This window comes from Schistocerca serialis, unplaced genomic scaffold (genome assembly GCF_023864345.2).
Source record: "Schistocerca serialis cubense isolate TAMUIC-IGC-003099 unplaced genomic scaffold, iqSchSeri2.2 HiC_scaffold_1417, whole genome shotgun sequence".
Classification (NCBI taxonomy): Eukaryota; Metazoa; Arthropoda; class Insecta; order Orthoptera; family Acrididae; genus Schistocerca; species Schistocerca serialis.
Window position 1 is genome coordinate 31,467,566 of NW_026047644.1, and position 7,328 is coordinate 31,474,893.

Genomic DNA, 7,328 nt, shown 5'->3' on the forward strand with positions numbered 1-7,328 from the left:
AGATTCCGATGCTTCACTTCAGGTTTTCTGTATCCCTTGGACCTTCTTATTGACGATGAAACACAGAAATTGCATCGGAATTTAATACAAAAGGCACAATGACGACTTAAGTACAAGAGGACTGACACTCTAATTTTCAATGATTTGAACCACTCCTGTGAGTCCAGTTTTAGATTCCGATGCTTCACTTCAGGTTTACTGTAACCCTTGGATCTTCTTATTGACGATGAAACACAGAAATTTAATACAATTTAATACAAAAGGCACAATGCCGACTTAAGTACTAGAGGACTGACACTCTAACTTTCTACGATTTGAACCTCTCCTGTGAGTCCAGTTTTGGATTCCGATGCTTCACTTCAGGATTACTGTATCCCTTGGACCTTCTTATTGACGATGAAACACTGAAATTGCATTCGAATTTAATACAAAAGGCACAATGCCGACTTAAGTACAAGAGGACTGACACTCTAACTTTCTATGATTTGAACCTCTCCTGTGAGTCCAGTTTTAGATTCCGATGCTTTACTTCAGGTTTACTGTATCCCTTGGAACTTCTTATTCACGATGAAACACAGAAATTGCATACGAATTTAATACAAAAGGCACAATGCCGACTTAAGTACAAGAGGACTGACACTCAAACTTTCTATGATTTGAACCACTCCTGTGAGGCCAGTTTTAGATTCCGATTCTTCACTTCAAGTTTACTGTATCCCTTGGACCTTCTTATTCACGATGAAACACAGAAATTGCATCCGAATTTAATACAAAAGGCACAATGCCGACTTAAGTACAAGAGGACTGACACTCCAACTTTCTATGATTTGAACCTCTCCAGTGAGTCCATTCTTAGATGCCGATGCTTCACTACAGGTTTACTGTATGCCTTGGACCATCTTATTGACGATGAAACACAGATATTACATCCGAATTTAATACAAAAGGCACAATGCCGACTTAAGTACAAGAGGACTGACACTCTAAGTTGCTATGATTTGAACCTCTCCTGTGAGTCCAGTTTCAGTTTCCGATGCTTCACTTCAGGTTTACTGTATCCCTTGGTCCTTCTTATTGACGATGAAACACTGAAATTGCGTACGAATTTAATACAAAATGCACAATGCCGACTTAAGTACAAGAGGAGTGACACTAACTTTCTATGATTTGAACCTCTCCTGTGAGTCCAGTTTCAGTTTCCGATGCTTCACTTCAGGTTTACTGTACCCCTTGGACCTTCTTATTGACGATGAAACACAGAAATTGCGTACGAATTTAATACAAAAGGCACAATGCTGACTTAAGTACAAGAGGACTGACACTCTAACTTTCTATGATTTGAACCTCTCCTGTGATTCCAGTTTTAGATTCCGATGCTTCACTTCAGGTTTTCTGTATCCCTTGGACCTTCTAATTGACGATGAAACACAGAAATTGCATCGGAATTTAATACAAAAGGCACAATGCTGACTTAAGTACAAGAGGACTGACACTCTAACTTTCTATGATTTGAACCACTCCTGTGAGTCCAGTTTTAGATTCCGATGCTTCACTTAAGGTTTACTGTATCCCTTGGACCTTCTTATTAACGATGAAACACAGAAATTGCATCCGAATTTAATACAAAAGGCACAATGCCGACTTAAGTACAAGAGGACTGACACTCTAACTTTCTATGATTTGAACCACTCCTCTGAGGCCAGATTTAGATTTCGATGCTTCACTTCAGGTTTACTGTATCCCTTGGACCTTGTTATTGACGATGAAACACAGAAATGTCATTTGAATTTAATACAAAAGGCACAATGCCGACTTAAGAACAACAGGACTGACACTCTAAGTTGCTATGATTTGAACCTCTCCTGTGAGTCCAGTTTTAGATTCCGATGCTTCACTTTAGGTTTACTGTATCCCTTGGACCTTCTTATTGACGATGAAACTTAGAAATTGCATACGAATTTAATACAACATGCACAATGCCGACTTAAGTACAAGAGGACTGACACTCTAACTTTCTATGATTTGAACCACTCCTCTGTGGCCAGATTTAGATTCCGATGCTTTACTTCAGGTTTACTGTATCGCTTGGACCTTCTTATTGGCGATGAAACACAGAAATTTCATCCGAATTTAGTGCAAAAGGCACAATGCCGACTTAAGTCCACGAGGACTAACACTCTAACTTTCTATGATTTGAACCTCTCTTGTGAGTCCAGTTTTAGATTCCGATGCTTCACTTCAGGTTTACTGTATCCCTTGGACCTTCTTATTGACGATGAAACACAGAAATTGCATCCGAATATAATACAAAAGGCACAATGCCGGCTTAAGTACAAGAGGACTGACACTCTAACTTTCTCTGATTTGGACCTCTCCTGTGAGTCCAGTTTTAGATTCCGATGCTTCACTTCAGGTTTACTCTATCCCTTGGACCTTCTTATTGACGATGAAACACAGAAATCGCATTCGAATTTAATACAAAAGGCACAATGCCGGCTTAAGTACAAGAGGACTGACACTCTAACTTTCGATGTTTTGAACCTCTCCTGTGAGTCCAGTGTGAGGGTCCGAGGCTTCACTTCAGGTTTACTGTATCCCTTGTACCTTCTTATTGACGATGAGACACAGAAATTGCATCCGAATTTAATACAAAAGGCACAATGCCGACTTAAGTACAAGAGGACTGACACTCTAACTTTCTATGATTTGAACCTCTCCTGTGGGTCCAGTTGTAGATTCCGATGCTTCACTTTTGGTTTACTGTATCCCTTGGACCTTCTCATTGACAATGAAACACAGAAATTGCATCCGAATTTAATACAAAAGGCACAATGAGGACTTAAGTACAAGAGGACTGACACTCTCACTTTCTATGATTTGAACCTCTCCTGTGAGTCCAGTTTTAAATTCCGATGCTTCACTTCAATTTTACTGTATCCCTTGGACCTTCGTATTGACGATGAAACACAGAAATTGCATCCGAATTTAATACAAAAGGCACAGTGCCGGCTTAAGTACAAGAGGACTGACACTCTAATTTTCTATGATTTGAACCACTCCTGTGAGTCCAGTTTTAGATTCCGATGCTTCACTTCAGGTTTACTGTAACCCTTGGACCTTCTTATTGACGATGAAACACAGAAATTTAATACAATTTAATACAAAAGACACAATGCCGACTTACGTACAAGAGGACTGACACTCTAACTTTCTACGATTTGATCCTCTCCTGTGAGTCCAGTTTTGGATTCCGATGCTTCACTTCAGGATTACTGTATCCCTTGGACCTTCTTATTGACGATGAAACACTGAAATTGCGTTCGAATTTAATACAAAAGGCACAATGCCGACTTAAGTACAAGAGGACTGACACTCTAACTTTCTATGATTTGAACCTCTCCTGTGAGTCCGGTTTTAGATTCCGATGCTTCACTTCAGGTTTACTGTATCCCTTGGAACTTCTTATTCACGATGAAACACAGAAATTGCATACGAATTTAAAACAAAAGGCACAATGCCGACTTAAGTACAAGAGGACTGACACTCAAACTTTCTATGTTTTGAATCACTCCTGTGAGGCCAGTTTTAGATTCCGATTCTTCACTTCAAGTTTACTGTATCACTTGGACCTTCTTATTCACGATGAAACACAGAAATTGCATCCGAATTTAATACAAAAGGCACAATGCCGACTTAAGTACAAGAGGACTGACTCTCCAACTTTCTATGATTTGAACCTCTCCAGTGAGTCCATTCTTAGATGCCGATGCTTCACTACAGGTTTACTGTATTCCTTGGACCATCTTGTTGACGATGAAACACAGATATTGCATCCGAATTTAATACAAAAGGCACAATGCCGACTTAAGTACAAGAGGACTGACACTCTAAGTTGCTACGATTTGAACCTCTCCTTTGAGTCCAGTTTCAGTTTCCGATGCTTCACTTCAGGTTTACTGTACCCCTTAAACCTTCTTATTGACGATGAAACACAGAAATTGCATCCGAATTTAATACAAAAGGCACAGTGCCGACTTAAGTACAAGAGGACTGACACTCTAACTTTCTATGATTTGAACCTCTCCTGTGATTCCAGTTTCAGATTCCGATGCTTCACTTCAGGTTTTCTGTATCCCTTGGACCTTCTTATTGACGATGAAACACAGAAATTGCATCGGAATTTAATACAAAAGGCACAATGACGACTTAAGTACAAGAGGACTGACACTCTAATTTTCAATGATTTGAACCACTCCTGTGAGTCCAGTTTTTGATTCCGATGCTTCACTTCAGGTTTACTGTAACCCTTGGATCTTCTTATTGACGATGAAACACAGAAATTTAATACAATTTAATACAAAAGGCACAATGCCGACTTAAGTACAAGAGGACTGACACTCTAACTTTCTACGATTTGAACCTCTCCTGTGAGTCCAGTTTTGGATTCCGATGCTTCACTTCAGGATTACTGTATCCCTTGGACCTTCTTATTGACGATGAAACACTGAAATTGCATTCGAATTTAATACAAAAGGCACAATGCCGACTTAAGTACAAGAGGACTGACACTCTAACTTTCTATGATTTGAACCTCTCCTGTGAGTCCAGTTTTAGATTCCGATGCTTTACTTCAGGTTTACTGTATCCCTTGGAACTTCTTATTCACGATGAAACACAGAAATTGCATACGAATTTAATACAAAAGGCACAATGCCGACTTAAGTACAAGAGGACTGACACTCAAACTTTCTATGATTTGAACCACTCCTGTGAGGCCAGTTTTAGATTCCGATTCTTCACTTCAAGTTTACTGTATCCCTTGGACCTTCTTAATCACGATGAAACACAGAAATTGCATCCTAATTTAATACAAAAGGCACAATGCCGACTTAAGTACAAGAGGACTGACACTCCAACTTTCTATGATTTGAACCTCTCCAGTGAGTCCATTCTTAGATGCCGATGCTTCACTACAGGTTTACTGTATGCCTTGGACCATCTTATTGACGATGAAACACAGATATTACATCCGAATTTAATACAAAAGGCACAATGCCGACTTAAGTACAAGAGGACTGACACTCTAAGTTGCTATGATTTGAACCTCTCCTGTGAGTCCAGTTTCAGTTTCCGATGCTTCACTTCAGGTTTACTGTATCCCTTGGACCTTCTTATTGACGATGAAACACAGAAATTGCGTACGAATTTAATACAAAATGCACAATGCCGACTTAAGTACAAGAGGACTGACACTAACTTTCTATGATTTGAACCTCTCCTGTGAGTCCAGTTTCAGTTTCCGATGCTTCACTTCAGGTTTACTGTACCCCTTGGACCTTCTTATTGACGATGAAACACAGAAATTGCGTACGAATTTAATACAAAAGGCACAATGCCGACTGAAGTACAAGAGGACTGACACTCTAACTGTCTATGATTTGAACCACTCCTCTGAGGCCAGATTTAGATTCCGATGCTTCACTTCAGGTTTACTGTATCCCTTGGACCTTCTTATTGACGATGAAACACAGAAATTTCATCCGAGTTTAATTCAAAATGCACAATGCCCACATAAGTACAAGAGGACTGACACTCTAACTTTCTATGATTTGAACCTCTCCTGTGAGTCCAGTTTTAGATTCCTATGCTTCACTTCAGGTTTACTGTATCCCTTGGCCCTTCTTATTGACGATGAAACACAGAAATTGCATCCGAATTTAATACAAAAGGCACAATGCCGACATAAGTACAAGAGGACTGACACTCTAACTTTCTATGATTTGAACCACTCCTCTTAGGCCAGATTTAGATTCCGATGATTCACTTCAGGTTTACTGTATCCCTTGGACCTTCTTATTGACGACGAAACACAGAAATTGCATCCGAATTTAATACAAAAGGCACAATGCCGACTGAAGTACAAGAGGACTGACACTCTAACTTTCTATGATTTGAACCTCTCCTGTGAGTCCAGTTTCAGTTTCAGATGCTTCACTTCAGGTTTACTGTATGCCTTGGACCTTCTTATTGACGATGAAACATAGAAATTGCGTACGAATTTAATACAAAATGCGCAATGCCGACTTAAGTACAAGAGGACTGACACTCTAACTTTCTATAATTTGAACCACTCCTCTGAGGCCAGATTTAGGTTCCGATGCTTCACTTCAGGTTTACTGTATCCCTTGGACCTTCTTATTGACGATGAAACACAGAAATTCCATCCGAATTTAATTCAAAATGCACAATGCCCACTTAAGTACAAGAGGACTGACACTCTAACTTTCAATGATTTGAACCTCTCCTGTGAGTCCAGTTTTAAATTCCGATGCTTCACTTCAGGTTTACTGTATCCCTTGGACCTTCTTATTGACGATGAAACACAGAAATTGTATCCGAATTTAATACAAAAGGCACAATGCCGACATAAGTACAAGAGGACTGACACTAACTTTCTATGATTTGAACCACTCCTCTGAGGCCAGATTTAGATTCCGATGCTTCACTTCAGGTTTACTGTATCCCTTGGACCTTCTTATTGACGATGAAACACAGAAATTTCATCCGAATTTAATACAAAAGGCACAATGCCGACTTAAGTACAAGAGGACTGACACTCTAAGTTGCTATGATTTGAACCTCTCCTGTGAGTCCAGTTTTAGATTCCGATGCTTCACTTCAGGTTTACTGGACCCCTTGGACATTCTTATTGACGATGAAACTTAGAAATTGCATACGAATTTAATACAAAATGCACAATGCCGACTTAAGTACAAGAGGACTGACACTCTATCTTTCTATGATTTAAACCACTCCTCTGAGGCCAGATTTAGATTCCGATGCTTCACTTCAGGTTTAAAGTATCCCTTGGACCTTCTTATTGACGATGAAACACAGAAATTGCATCCGAATTTAGTGCAAAAGGCACAATGCCGACTTAAGTACAAGAGGACTGACACTCTAATTTTCTATGATTTGAACCACTCCTGTGAGCCCCGTTTTAGATTCCGATGCTTCACTTCAGGTTAACTGTATCCCTTGGACCTTCTTATTGACGATGAAACACAGAAATTGCATACGAATTTAATACAAAAGGCACAATGCCGACTTAAGTACAAGAGGACTGACACTCTAACTTTCTATGATTTGAACCACTCCTGTGAGGCCAGTTTTAGATTCCGATGCTTCACTTCAGGTTTACTGTATCCCTTGGACCTTCTTATTGACGATGAAACACAGAAATTGCATCCGAATTTAATACAAAAGGCACAATGCCGACTTAAGTACAAGAGGACTGACACTCTAACTTTCTATGATTTGAACCTCTC